Source organism: Odocoileus virginianus, chromosome 23 (assembly GCF_023699985.2).
Source record: "Odocoileus virginianus isolate 20LAN1187 ecotype Illinois chromosome 23, Ovbor_1.2, whole genome shotgun sequence".
NCBI classification, from domain to species: Eukaryota; Metazoa; Chordata; class Mammalia; order Artiodactyla; family Cervidae; genus Odocoileus; species Odocoileus virginianus.
The window spans coordinates 24946896-24962943 of record NC_069696.1 but is presented as its reverse complement, the minus strand read 5'-3'; the positions used below and the strand labels follow the sequence as shown (position 1 = coordinate 24962943).

The following is a 16048-nucleotide window of genomic DNA, read 5'->3' as shown; positions in this document are numbered from 1 at the left end:
AAGACTGACTGCAGGGCAGTACACTCTCTAGAAACGTTCATTCTGCCCATTCTATCAGTTTCTTGATACTCCACATGCCTGGCCCACCTAACCTGTGATCAGGAGCAGAAAGCTTTGCCAGTATCTTTTTCTAATACTTTATTTTGTTTCCAACTCTTGACAGAATACTTATTAAATAAAGGCCCTGGATATATTCCAGAAAATGATAAAAAGTTTAGCTATGCTATTAGAACTCATTAAAGGAAAGATGCCTAATCAGGGGCTTCCAACAGGCTTTCCAGAAAGGCATTCATGAATTCCCCCCCAAATTTACCAAGTTGCTTAGGTTCAGAGAAGTGATCATGGTATTGGATGGCAGAGAGTGTTGCATGGTTTGTGTGCTTCTGAGATTTACAGAAATCTTCTGCCAAAATCCAAGAGCAGAAATAAATACATCACTTGCTGCCAAAGCAGGAAAATAAAATATTAAATAATAAAAATATTCCACTAAAAATCCACTTAGAGACAGAAACTAGCTGTAAACAAAATGAAGAATTTGAAGATCTTGTCAAGTCAGAGATAATATCATTTAGAAAGTACGACCAACATCAAACTATACATATACTTAATATCAAGTGTTTCCCAAGGTTCTGAGAGACACAAATTCAGTAATGCCTGCTGTCATACATGAAGTAGGCATTAATGCTCATACACATGGAATAATCCAATGCAGGGGATTAAAAAAAATGTCTGTCCAAACATGGTGTTCTCACATTACTTATAATGTCTTTGATCTGAAGCTATCTAAATGATCTGAAATTATGAAATGATGAAGTAATGATTAGTAAGTGAATTGATCAATATAACATACAGTACAATAAGTTCAGTTCAGTTCAGTTCAGTCGCTCAGTCGTGTCCGACTCTTTGCGACCCCATGAACCGCACCACGCCAGGCCTCCCTGTCCATCACCAACTCCCGGAGTCCACCCAAACCCATGTCCATCAAGCCATCCAACCATCTCATCCTCGTCCCCTTCTCCTCCTGCCCCCAATCCCTCCCAGCGTCAGGGTCTTTTCCAATGAGTGAGCTCTTTGCATCAGGTGGCCACAGTATTGGAGTTTCAGCTTCAGCATCAGTCCTTCCAAAGAACAACCAGGACTGATCTCCTTTAGGATGGACTGGTTGGATCTCCTTGCAGTCCAAGGGACTCTCAAGAGTCTTCTCCAACACCACAGTTCAAAAGCATCAATTCTTCAGTGCTCAGCTTTCTTTATAGTCCAACTCTCACATCCATACATGACCACTGGAAAAACCATAGCCTGACTAGACGGACCTTTGTTGGCAATGCAATGTCTCTGCTTTTTTTTTTTTGTTTTGTTATTTCCACTCATTTTATTTTATTTTATTTGCAACTGGGTGGCCTTGGCTCTGCTTTATTGACCTCAGAGCACCCTTTGGATGCAGTTAAAAAAACAAACAGACACAATGAGAACGGAACTGGATCCAGGCTGGTGCCACCTGACCCCAGGAGAATTTCCCCAGTCAAGGTGGATTTATACAAAATGCCAGAGGAGAAAAATGAGGCAGTCTGGTGCCGAGTCCAGGAGCAGCCAACTGGCAGAACAGCAGTCAGTGGAAGGAGAGGGCAGGTCATGCCTCTTTCTCGCAAGTATGAGTGCAAACTGCACTGCCATGGGTGAGTGTCAGAATGAGTTTCCCATCAACTATTTCCTGCACAAGTGATGTCTCTTGTCCATTCCACTTTTGCACGTGGACAAGTTTGCCACCATCCAGCATCACAATGGACTTGAACTTCCTGTCATCCGCCGTGGTCTCATCAAACTCGACTCCCAGCTTGAAGCTGATCTCTGTGTTCTTGAAGGTGCTTTGTGTTTTTATGATGATTGTGTCCCCATTCACTTCAATGATTGTGGCAGGCTTGGTCATATTGGCCACCTGCCTGGTAGCAAAACCAACACCAGGTGACTTCATGTAGTCATCGAAATTCTTGCTGTCCACTAACTTCCAGGTACCCACAAAGGCGTCCACCATGGTGAAACTGGGCTAGGTGGCGAAAGAGACGACAGAGAATGCGCGCAAGGACTCTGGGACCAGCCTATTTCTACTCATTTTGTTTTATTTTTTTCCCATTTATTTTTATTAGTTGGAGGCTAATTACTTTACAATATTGAAACATGTATATTATCTAGGGTGAAACAGATCACCAGCCCAGGCTGGATGCATGAGACAAGTGCTCGGGGCTGGTGCACTGGGAAGACCCAGAGGAATCAGGTGGAGAGGGAGGTGGGAGGGGGGATCGGGATGGGGAAACATGTAAATCCATGGCTGATTCATGTCAATGTATGATAAAAACCACTACAATAATGTCTCTGCTTTTTAATATGCTGTCTAGCTTGGTCACACCTTTCCTTCCAAGGAGTAAGTGTCTTTTAATTTCATGGCTGCAATCACTATCTGCAGTGATTTTGGAGTCCAAAAAAATAAAGTCTGTCACTGTTTCCACTGTTTCCCCATCTATTTCCCATGAAGTGATGGGACCAGATGCCATGATCTTAGTTTTCTGAATGTTGAGCTTTAAGCCAAGTTTTTCATTCTTCTCTTTCACTTTCGTCAAGAGGCTCTTTAGTTCTTCTTCATTTTCTGCCATAAGGGTGGTGTCATCTGCATATTTGCAGTTATTGATATTTCTCCTGGCAATCTTGATTCCAGCTTGTGCTTCCTCCAGCCCAGCATTTCTCATGATGTACTCTGCATATAAGTTAAACAAGCAGGGTGACAATATACAACCCTGACGTACTCCTTTTCCTATTTTTGAAAATTATTTGTAAAGATACTTTGTAATAACATGAGAAAATGATAGTTTACAATGATATTCATTGGGAGAAGGAAGAAAAATTTTAAGAAGCAGTCTATATTCTAAAAATACTAAAAGTAAAGAAATTTTAGATGACAGAAATATCATAGTTAGGTACAGAAAACGATGACACAACACATACATGCAAATTCAGGACTTCCCTGGTGGTCCAGTGGTTAAGAATCTGCCTGCCAACAGAGGGGACATGGGTTCCATCCCTGGTCCAGGAAGATCCCACGTGCCACAGAGCAACTAAGCTTGTGTGCCACAACCATTGAGTCCTTGCATCCTAGAGCCCGTACTCTGAAACAAGAGAAGCCACAGCAATGAAAAGCCTGTGCACCACAGCTGATGAGTAGCCCCCACTCACCACAACTAGCGAAAACCCACATGTAGCAATGAACACCCAGCACAGCCAAAAATTGATTCATTAATTTTTTTAAAAAAAGAATGCAATCTCTATACTTTCCCCTGGGGGCCCAATAAACCTTGGGGACCACTATAGAACTAAAAAAAGGGAAACGATGTGACCCAGAGGCAAATCACATCCCTCCCCACCTTGCCACCTTTACTCTACACTGGGAAAAGGGAGGAAATAGTGTCTCTGGAGCCTAAGCCTGGCTGGTGCTGGGGGAAGGGAAGAAGGTATTCATTGAACTGAACATGAGATGCAAGCTTCACATTCGGTCACCGTGTTTAATAACTGAACATGACTGAAAAACTGGGGATAGGCACAAAGTGTTGTTAAGCAATATAAAGAAAAATTCACCATGACATGGTAGAAATGAGTGGAGAAAAGAAAATATTTGGGAAGAATCAAGATATATAAATTCTTAAGTCTGAGGGCCCTTTATCGCCTCCTATAACAGGGCTTTATGTATTTTGTAGGACATGTCTAATTTTCTTCAGTAAACTGACACCTCTTTGAGTACAAAATTTAAGTCTGATGTATCATTTTATCCCCAAAGAACTAACACTTTGCCTTGCATATAGAGGGTACTCGAATATTAATGAAACAAGCTTTTCATATATTTTACTGCTATTTCAAAGAATATGAAAAGCTGTTCACATATTTGTTAATAAAGAGTGATCTGAGTGACTAGTCATTTCATTCTGGAATTATAATTTAGGGATCTTTAAAGATCTTCCACCCCTGTAAACTAGTTGTTAACTGATGTTGTTATACTAAATATTTATAATCCAATGAAATACACATATCTTCCCATTTATTCTAAATTGAGAAAAATGTCCCAACTGATTTTAAATTGGGAAAATCCTAGAGTCAAGGTAGTTATCTCTATTATCAACTTCCAAAAGTATAATTCATCTAGTGCTGAAATTTGAAAATGTTACTCATCCTCAGTTAGCCTATGACTAATGACTAATATGAGAAAGCAATCTATCTGATAAATCATTCTAATAAATGTGTCAAAGTTAAATATCAATTGAGGAAATTAAGATTAGATTCCTAATCTCTTAGGTGGTGAATCACATTTATGCAAATTGGCTAATCACAGTTAACCAGGTAAGTTGTATGCATATAAACAGCCTGGAAGCCATCTAAAGGTTGCATTCTGAAATCTTTCATTAAAATTTCTGGATGGAAATTCTACAGAACATAAGAATCAAGGCCAAAGTGCTATTTTAAATGCATAGGTAAAAAAAACCTATTTCATAATTCCATATTTTAACAACAAAAAATTATTCAAAGTCTAGAATCACAGAAACGCTTTCTCCAGACTAAAACATTACCAGGAAAATTAATATACAAAGCAATTTTTTCTCAATTGTCTGTTTCAAATTGCATTCGGAATATTTATCTTTTTACTAGTTCTCTCCCAAAAACATAACTGTAAAATGTATTATATGGTTGCAAATGTTATGTTTAAAGAAACAAAGACTTAAAGGTGCATGAATTATAGTAGATGTCTGTGTCATCATTTCATGAGTGAAAATATCAACAGTCTGAGCTCCAACTTAGGAACCCAACTCATAATTATACAATGTCAATACAGGAACGCAATTGAATGTAAAATTCAATTATTTTTTACCCTGTTTCTCTTCAAAAATATATTCAATCACTGAAAAATAATGAATATAACTATTCTGAAGGATGAATAAGTTTAGAGAAAACATGAAAAATATTCATATTTATACATACATTTTATATAATATAATATATACATAAAATATGTCAGAAGCCTTCAACTAAAGTCATCCTATCTAATGTTTCAGCATTTTTATTATTACCTAAGGTAAAATATTATTGACTACGCCAAAGCCTTTGACTGTGTGGCTCACAATAAACTGTAGAAAATTCTGAAAGAGATGGGAATACCAGACCACCTGGCCTGCCTCTTGAGAAACCTGTATGCAGGTCAGGAAGCAACAGTTAGAACTGGACATGGAACAACAGACTGGTTCCAAATAGGAGAAGGAGTACATCAAGGCTGTATATTGTCACCCTGCTTATTTAACTTATATGCAGAGTACATCATGAGAAAAGCTGGGCTGGAAGAAGCACAAGCTGGAATCAAGATTGCCAGGAGAAATATCAATAACCTCAGACATGAAGATGACACTACCCTTATGGCAGAAAGTAAAGATGAACTAAAAAGCCTCTTGATGAAAGTGAAAGAGGAGAGTCAAAAAGTTGGCTTAAAATTTAACATTCAGAAAACTAAGGTCATGGCATCTGGTCCCATCACTTCATGGGAAATAGATGGGGAGACAGTGGAAACAGTGTCAGACTTTATTTGGGGGGCTCTAAAATCACTGCAGATAGTGATTGCAGCCATGAAATTAAAAGACACTTACTCCTTGGAAGAAAAGTTATGACCAACCTAGATAGCATATTAAAAATCAGAGATATTACTTTGCCAACAAAGGTCCATCTAGTCAAAGCTATGGTTTTTCCAGTGGTCATGTATGGATATGAGAGTTGGACTGTGAAGAAACCTGAGCACGAAAAAATTGATGCTTTTGAACTGTGGTGTTGGAGAAGACTCTTGAGAGTCCCTTGGACTGCAAGGAGATCCAACCAGTCCATCCTAAAGGAGATCAGTCCTGGGTGTTCATTGGAAGGACTGATGCTGAAGCTGAAACTCCAGTACTTTGGCCACTTCACGAAAAGAGTTGACTCACTGGAAAAGACTCTAATGCTGGGACAGATTGGGGGCAGGAGGAGAAGGGGACGATAGAGGATGAGATGGTTGGATGGCATCACCGACTCGATGGACATGGGTTTGAGTAGACTCTGGGAGTTGGTGATGGACAGGGAGGCCTGGAGTGCTGCAGTCCATGGGGTCGCAAAGAGTCGGACACGATTGAGCAACTGAACTGAACTGAAGGTAAAATAAATGGCTTTTACACTAAACAAAGACAAAAGGTGAGGTCAGTGCAGCTGCTGTGATTGGGCTTAACATCTAGCTCTAAGCTTACTAGTAGCCAAAAAAAAAAAAAAAAACCTGTTACTTCACCTCACCAGTGGAATTATGGCAGTGTGTCTTTAAAGACACATCATGGGAACATCCTAAGAAAATGCAGACAAGGTGTTTGGCACAGTGCCTAGCATGTGGTAGGTGTCTAAGGATGCTATCTAGTACTGCCATCCAATAACACAAAACAAGTAAAGTTTCTCAGAAAAGATAGGATTGTGGCTACTACCAAATTCTAAGAGAATTTTCCTACACAGATCACTGTATTAGGAATGTAAATGAGTCATTTTATCAAACCTGATTTCAGTAGAGTTTGAGTGACAAAGATAATTTTTTTCAGGGAACTCTCATGGTACTGGTTCCAGCCATAGTGCCGTGCACATGTGCGTGCTAAGTTGCTTCAGTCATGTCCTACTCTGCTATCCTATGGTCTGTAGCCTGAAAGGCTCCTCTGTCCATGAAATTCTCCAGGCAAGAATACTTGAATGAGTTGCCATGACCTCCACCAGGGGATCTTCCTGACCGAGTGATCGAACCTGCCTCTCTTACGTTTCCCGCATTGGGAACTGGGTTCTTTACCACTAGCGCCACCTGGGAAGCCCTCCATATTGTTTAAGCCACTGCTGAAAGGAAATTTCTGTAACAGAGTCAAGTCTCATCCTAACTGACACAGGTATATGAAATAGAAAATGATCTCTCACTTGAGAAGAGATAAATGGGGATACCCATGTGGCACTAGTGGTAAAGAATCTACCTGCCAATGCAGGAGACATAAGAGACGTAGGTTCAATCCCTGGGTCAGGAAGATCCCCTGGAGGAGGGCATGGCAACCCACTCTAGTATTCTTGCCTGAAGAATCCCAGACAGAGGAGTTTGGAGGGCTACAGTCCTTACGATTACAAAGACTCTGACACGAGTGACTTGGCATTCACTAAGATAAGAAAGGGCAGGCTTGAGTGGAGAATTGGATCTTGGATGTGTTGAGTATGGGCTATGCATAAAAATTCAAGTATAAATACTATCAAAAGAGGGGTTTGGGAAAAAACAAAAACTCTGGAAATCTATAACATATAAATGGTAGATGAAGCCGCGGGGATGAAAAAGTTTATCCAAGGAATATATATATAAAGTAGATTGCATGAACCCAAAAAGTACTTGAAGCTTGCAAATGTCTGTCATTTCTCACATTCCAGCTTCCATGCTTATGTTTACCCAGGATGCACAGTATTTATGCTGAGTTGATCTCATGTCAGATCTGCCCTTGCCTCTCAGGAATAACCAGTGGAAAACACTGTTCTAATAAAGCCAGTGGAAAGTTCAGAGACTTGTCCAAATCTTATCTGCCCTATTTATAGCCAAAGAAGCAAAACTAGAACATTTAGGGTAAACTGGGCTTTTCTGAATCACTCCCATCATTCATAGTCATAACTAAAAAATATCATAAAGTTTCAGAATAGAAAGTATCTTCAGACTCTTCCAAACTAATGTGTGTGTGTGTGTGTGTGTGTGTGTGTGTGTGCATACTCAGTCATGTCTCACTCTTTGCAACCTCATAGACTGTAGCCTGCCAGACTCCTCTGTTCATGGAATTATCCCGGCAAGAATACTAGAGTGGGTTGCCATTTCCTATTTTAGGAGATCTTCCTGAGCCAGGAATTGAACCCACATCTCCTGCATTGCAGGCAGATTCTTTACCACGGAGCTACCAGGAAAGCCTTCAAAGCAATACACCACCATAAATGTTACTGTACATAAGGAGTACAGATCATAATTTACTTAACAAGAATCCTAAGTGGACAAAGTTAAGAGCTATCCCTATAATATTTATATAACATATAATATGGACATATATTCATTACCATGTGTAAAAGAGACAGCTAGTGGGAACTTGCTATAAAGCACAGGAGGCTCAGATCGGCACTCTGTGATGACCTAGATGGGATGGGGCTGGGGAGGGTGGGAGGGAGGGAAGGGGTGATACTGATTCACTTCATTGTAGAGCCAGAAGCTAACACATCATTGAAAAGCAATTATACTACAATTTTTTAAAAAGAAATCATGTAGTAATCATAAAAGTGTTGTTTTAAGCCCTTCCCATGTAGCCTCAAGACAGATCTTTCCCATTTCTAATATTCACAGAAGCAAACTCACTGATGATATTCAGGTATCTACAAGAAAATTCAGTTTAAACATTGGGAGCCACCTTTTAACTACAAGGTCATTCAAACACTGCTAGAGTTTACCAGAGGAGTTATGGGATCTCCCTCAGAGGTTTTCCAGCATCAGTTAGACATTCATTTGAAGGAATTAGTTTAAGATAACTTGCATGTACTCCTTTTGCAGCAGGGAGCTGAACCACAAGATTGTTTTTCTATGACACTATTTCCTGGCTGGAAATTGAAGGTGGCAGGAGAAAATAACAGTGAGTTGGAAGTTTGGGGGTATATTATATAAATTATTTCCTCACATTAAATGAGTTGCAAGTTTCACCACTTATGGCATTTAAATATATTCAAGACTCTAGGACATTTTTCACGTCCTTGCCAAATGGGATTTATTTAATTTCTGACTAATTTATACTTAGAATTTCTCAAAAGGAGGTTCTGGCTCAAGCTTTATAACTTCCAGTCAAGGCAGAGAACCACAATACTGAGCTACCACAGTGGATTGACCTCAATTGTTCAAGGACATCTTGGCTTGCCTGGACACTCTTTGATACTTGAAACTAGTATTTGAAGCCATTGAGAGAAGTCATCTCCATGGTTTGGAAGCAGTTAACTTTTCCAACCAACCAATCTATGCAGTCAACTTTTGATGAATGGATTAACGAGGTGGAGAAAGGTAATGACTGAATTCCAAGTCACAGATAAAACAAACTGCAAATATCATGGTGAATCCACACCCTCAACATTCTAAGTGAATAACAAAAGAACATGTAAAAGGAGAAATTGACTGAAATACTTATGCAGAATGCAACCTTGGAAATCAGGGCTGTCAAGTGCGGAGTTCATAGCAGAGTGAAGAGCTATACCCTAAACACCCCCCTTTTTTTCTTTAAAAAAAAATCTGGAAGTAGAATTCTCTCTTAAGGGTTGTAAGTAAACAAAATTACTTTAAATTCCTCATGTCCCAACAAAGCCATAATTAGCAACAAAGTAATTGCTGAGCTTCTCAGTTGGCAGGAGTGGTAAAGAACTCGCCTGCCAATGTGGGAGGTGTGGGTTTGATCCCTGGGTTAGGAAGATCCCCTGGAGAAGGGAATGGCTACCCACTCCAGTACTCTTGCCTGGAGAATCCCATGGACAGAGGAGCCTGGTGGGCTGCAGGCCATGGGGTCATAGAGTCAGATACCGCTGAGCGACTAAGCGCACATGGAATGGGATGTGACTGAGCACAATTGTTGAGCAAATAATTAAGCGACTGGCTAAAGAAGAATATTGCTGGTGGAGGGCTACTACAAATGACACCATTTTAAGATTCAGAAATTGTCTAGTAATTCAAGGATTTATGCTAAAGTTTCTCTCCTAGAAAGAGAGATATAATCTTCACTGTGCTTCTCTGTGAGTCCAGCCAAGACTACAGGAATGATCCTGTGGATAAGGGTACGTAAGCTACTACCGCTATAGCATATACCAGGCTACTGATTAAACCACGGGGCAACACGGCCAAAGCATCTTCACCCTCAGCACTTTCTGTCTGAACTATGTTCCAAATGGCAAAAGAAAAGTAACTGCTGAGGGTGGAAAGAGACTAAAACCAGACAGTCTTCTCTCATGAAGGAGGAATATGAATGGATGTGACTGGCTGGCCTTAGACACAGCAAGCAGTGGATAAACTGACCTCGGTCTATAAAAGTTGTGTCCAAGGCTCCAATTCTTCTGTTTCCTGCTCATCCAAGTGGAAGAGTCTTATGCTACCCCTTAAAAGAAAACGAGAAAGAAAGAGGAGAGGGAGAAATGAAAGAGGGAAAAAAATCTGTATGCCACTACTTAATGGATTATTATGAAAAATCTAACTTGATTCAAAGTCAAAAAGTAAATTTCATGACAGTTCCTTGCAAAGTACACAATTCTACAGAAAATAAATTTCTATGTTTGTTATTTGATGATCATTCCTTGAGTGCATTCAATTTGATATTCATTTGAGTGCATTCAATTTGACATCCCCTTAAATGTCTCCTAAAAGATGATGCTGTGAAAGAGCTGCACTCAATATGTCAGCACTGTGAAAGTGCTGCACTCAATATGTCAGCAAATTTGGAAAACTCAGCAGTGGCCACAGGACTGGAAAAAGGTCAGTTTTCATTCCAATTCCAAAGAAAGGCAATGCCAAAGAATGCTCAAACTACCACAGTTGCACTCATCTCACACGCTAGTAAAGTGATACTCAAAATTCTCCAAGCTAGGCTTCTGCAATACATGAACTGTGAACTTCCAGATGTTCAAGTGCTTTTAGAAAAGGGAGACGAACCAAATAACATCTGCTGGATCATCAAAAAAGCAAGAGAGTTCCAGAAAAATATCTACTTCTGCTTTATGGACTATGCCAAAGCCTTTGACTGTGTGGATCACAATAAACTGTAGAAAATTCTGAAAGAGATGGGAACACCAGACCACCTGGCCTGCCTCTTGAGAAACCTGTATGCAGGTCAGGAAGCAACAGTTAGAACTGGACATGGAACAATAGACTGGTTCAAAATAGGAAAAGGAGTACATCAAGGCTGTATATTGTCACCCTGCTTATTTAACTTCTATGCAGAGTACATCATGACAAATGTTGGACTGGAAGAAGCACAAGCTGGAATCAAGATTGCCAGGAGAAATATCAATAACCTCAGATATGCAGACACCACCACCCTTATGGCAGAAAGTGAAAAATAACTAAAGAGCCTCTTGATGAAAGTGAAAGAGGAGAGTGAAAAAGTTGGCTTAAAGCTCAACATTCAGAAAACTAAGATCATGGCATCTGGTCCCATCACTTCATGGCAAATAGATGGAGAAACAGTGGAAACAGTGGCTGACTTTATTTTAATCACTGCAGATGGTGATTGCAGCCATGAAATTAAAAGATGCTTACTCCTTGGAAGGAAAGTTATGACCAATCTAGATAGCATATTAAAAAGCAGAAACATTACTTTGCCAACAAAGGTCCATCTAATCAAGGCTATGGTTTTTCCAGTAGTCATGTATGAATGTGAGAGTTGGACTATAAAGAAAGCTGAGCACCAAAGATCCCATGCTTTTGAACTGTGGTGTTGGAGAAGACTCTTGAGAGTTCATTGGACTGCAAGGAGATCCAACCAGTCCATCCTAAAGGAGATCAGTCCTAGGTGTTCATTGGAAGGACTGATGTTGAAGCTGAAACTCCAACACTTTGGCCACCTGATGCAAAAAGCTGACTCATTTGAAAAGACTCTAATGCTGGGACAGATTGGGGGCAGGAGGAGAAGGGGACGACAGAGGATGAGATGGTTGCATGGCATCACTGCCTCAATGGACGTGGGTTTGGGTGGACTCCAGGAGTTGGTGATGGACAGGGAGGCCCGGCGTGCTGCGATTCATGGGGTTGCAAAGAGTCGGACACGAATGAGTGACTGAACTGAACTGAATTGTTTCCATTGTTTCCCCATCTATTTACCATGAAATGATGGGACTGGATGCCATGATCTTAGTTTTCTGAATGTCAAGTTTTAAGCCAACTTTTTCACTCTCCTCTTTCACTTCACCAGTGTTCATAGCAGTACTATTTACAATAGTCAAGAAATGTAAACTACCCAAGTTCTCATGAATGGACAACTAGCTTAAGAAGATGTGATACATGCATTTATATATACACAAAGGGAATACTAGTCAACCATTAAAAAGAGTATAATATTGTCATTTGTAGCAACATGGATAGACCTAGAGAATATTATATCATGCTTAGTGAAATAAGTCGGAAAAAGACAAATATTATATGGTATCACTTATGTATGGAATCTAAAAAATGAATCTATGTACAAAACAGAAACAAATTCATATAGAAAACAACTTGTGGTTACCAACAGAGCAGGGGCAGGGGTGTGTACCAATTAGAAGTATGGCTTTAACAGATGCATAAAATAGATAAGCAACAAGGATTTACTATATATCACAGGAGATTATATTAAATACCTTATAATAACCTATAATGAAATAGAATCGGCAAAAAGTAAAATAAAATACCTGAATCACTATGCTGTACACCTGAAATAATGCAATGTAAGTCAACTATACTTCAATTAAAAAACAACATACAATACATAAAAGACAAAAAGAGCTATATATTTGCAATCCATAGGCCACATAAATTCAAGGAATGTCAAGTACCAGGTCTAGCTCATAGCATACCATTTATCATAATATATGTATTGCTGTTATTTGGTTGCTAAGTTGTATCCAACTCTTTTACTATCCCATGGACTGTAGCCTGCCCAGATTTCCATGTCCATGGAATTTCCCAGACAAGAATACTGCAGTGGTTGCCATTTCCTTCTCCAGGGGATCTTTCTGACCCAGAGATGGAACCTGCATCTCGTGCATTAGCAGAAGGATTCTTTAACCACTGAGCCACCAGGAAAGTCATTATAATACATATCTCACACACTTGCTCTATAACTTATTCAACAGCTTCTATAAAAGTTTGAAATCTTTTCATAAAAAATGGGTACCTAGTGATTAATGCCAAACACGTTCTGTGTGTGTGCTCACTTGTTCAGTCATGTTCAACTCCTTCCAACCCTAAGGACTGTAGCCAACCAAACTCCTCTGTCCATGAGATTATCCTGGCAGAAATACTGGACTGGGGTGCCATTTCTTCCTCCAGGGAATCTCCCCCAACCAGATACCAAAGCATCTCCTTTGGCTCCTGCATTGGCAGGTAAATTCTTTACCACTGAGCTGCCTAGGAAGCCACCCTACTTTCTGTTTACTACTGACCAGAATATTTTCTCTTGGGATGTGAGTCTTGATTTTTTTTTTTTCCTCCTGTCCTATTCTGTACTTGGGGCTTCCCAGGTGCTGTTGTTGGTAATGAATCTGCTTGCTAATGCAAGAGACCAAAAGAATCAAGTTTGATCCCTGGGTTGGAAAGATCCCCTGGAGGAAAAAATGGCAACCCACTCCTGTATACTTGCCTGGAAAGTTCCACGGACATAGGAGCCTGGTGGGCTGTAGTCCATGGGGTCACAAAGAGTCGGACATGACTGAGCAACTGAGCACACACACAAGTTCTATAATTATTTCCTTCTCTGGAATTACCAAAAGAATATCTCATCTAATAACTGCTCCTTATTAATAAAATTCAGGAAAAAACAAGAAATTGATCTTTATTCTGAGGCTGTCATGGGCTAAATACTTAACATATAATGCTGTTGAGACAACCAGGGAAAACTACAGAGGATGAGATGGTTGGATGGCATCATCGACTCAATGGACACGAGTTTGAGCAAACTCCCAGAGATGGTGAAGGACAGGGAAGTGTGGCATGCTGCACTTCCTCGGATTGCAAAGAGTCAGACACAACCTGGTGACTAAACAACAAGGGAAGCCTAATGCTTATTGAAAAACTCTCATGCTCCAAGCACTGTAATAGACAGCTTCCACATGTTATTTCATGTAATTATGACAGCAGTAATTAAAAATGTCTATCTTTCAGATGAGAAAAGTGAGCTGCAGTAAGATTGTGCTTAGTCGCTCAGTCGTGTCCAACTCTTTGCAACTCCATGGACTGTAGCCCACCAGGCTCCTCTCTTCATGGGATTTTCCAGCAAGAATACTGGAATGGGTTGCCATTCCCTCCTCCAGGGGATCTTCCCAACCCAGGGATTGAACCCAGATCTCTGGCACTGCAGGCGGATTCTTTACCATCTGAGCCACCAGGGATTAGACTAAATTCATGTAATGGGCTACAAATCTGGGATTCCAGCAGATAAACTTTCTCATTCCAAATATGTTTGAATATTAACCAATTGATTTGTATGGAGGAAATAAGGTTCACAAAATTCCTAGAACATACAATTATCTATAGAACAACCATATCCATGGGCAGCAGCATCTCTCAAGGCCCAAAATATAGCGGGTAAAATAAAAATATGCAGCAGTCTAAAAAGAAAGCTAGGGACTTTTCTAGAAGTCCAGTGGTTAAGACTTTGCCTTCCAATGCCTGGGGCACAGGTTCAATTCCTGACCAAAGAGCTAAGATCCCACATGCCTCACGGCCAAAAAACCAAAGCATAAAACAGAAGCAATATTGTGACAAATTCAATAAAGATTTTTTAAATGGCCCACATCAAAAAACAAAACAAAACAAAAAGAACTTATCCTTTTAAAAATAAATAGATAAATAGAAAGCACAGTTGATGCCATCTTTTTTATTTCCTTTATAGTCCTTGGATTGGGACTAATGGAGCATTTAGAAGATTTTTGTTAGAGGCAAATGCTTACCCTTTCTTAGGCTAGTTACTTGAGAGCTAGGATAATATATGGAATTTGACAAGTAAAAACTTTATGAATTAAACAATGACCTACTTCATGGCGCAGGGAACTATACTCAATATCTTGCAATAACCTACAATGGAAAACACTCTCAAAAAGAATATATAGATATAGATATAAAACTGAATCACTTTGCTTTACACCTGAAATACAACACTGTAAATCAACTATAATTCAACACAAAACTTTGAAAACTTTATGAATTAAAGAACTTTCAAAAACTCTTCCACTTCCAATAATGCTATTGGCATCCAATCAATTTAAAAGTGTTTATACTAAAGAACCTCTTGATGAACATGAAAGAGAAGAGTGAAAAAGCTGGCTTAAAACTCAACATTCAAAAAACGAAGACCATGGCATTCAGTCCCATCATTTCATAGAGAATAGATAGGGAAACAATGCAAACAGTTTATTTTTGGGGGCTCAAAAATCACTGCAAATGGTAACTGCAGCCATGAAATTAAAAGATGCTTCCTCCTTGGAAGAAAATTTATGACCAACCTAGACAGCATATTAAAAAGCAGAGACATTACTTTGCCGACAAAGGTCCATCTAGTCAAAGCTATGGCTTTTCCAGTAGTCATGTATGGATGTGAGAGTGGGATCGTAAAGAAAGCTGAGTGCCAAAGAATTGATGTTTTTGAACTGTGGTTTTGGGGAAGACTCTTGAGAGTCCCTTGGACTGCAAGGAGATCAAACCAGTCAAACCTAAAGGAGATCAGTCCTGAATAGTCTTTGGAAGGACTGATACTGAAGCTCCAATACTTTGGCCACCTGATGCAAAGTATTGACTCATTAGAAAAGACCCTGATCCTGGGAAAGACTGAAGGCAGGAGGAAAAGGGGACGACAGAGGATGGGATGGTTGAATGGCATCACTGACTCAATGGATAGGAGTTTGAGTAAGCTCCAGGAGTTGATGATGGACTGGGAAGCCTAGCGTGCTGCAGTCCACGCCGTCACAAAGAGTCAGACACAGCTGAGTAACTGAACTGAAAATACTATGTTCTCATCCTTACCATAATGTCATCTGCAGAGTAGACACCCTCTTTTATCATTTTATTGCATCTTGGATGTTTTCTTTGTAGCTGATTAACATTTTTCTGCCCCATGAGATCATACACTAAGCTGCAAAAGGCAGGAGTCCCCAACCCCCAGGCCAAAGACCAGTATACAGTCTGTGGCCTGTTAGGAACACTGGGCCACACAGCAGGAGGTGAGCGGCTGATGGGTGAGGGAAGCTT

At 40.0% G+C, this 16048-nt stretch overlaps 1 pseudogene; it reads right to left on the bottom strand.

Annotated features, from left to right (window-relative positions):
- Nucleotides 1-1370: 1370 nt before the first annotated feature.
- LOC139030683 (fatty acid-binding protein, heart pseudogene) lies at nucleotides 1371-2569 on the bottom strand (annotated as a pseudogene).
- Between the last annotated feature and the right edge of the window lie 13479 nt (nucleotides 2570-16048).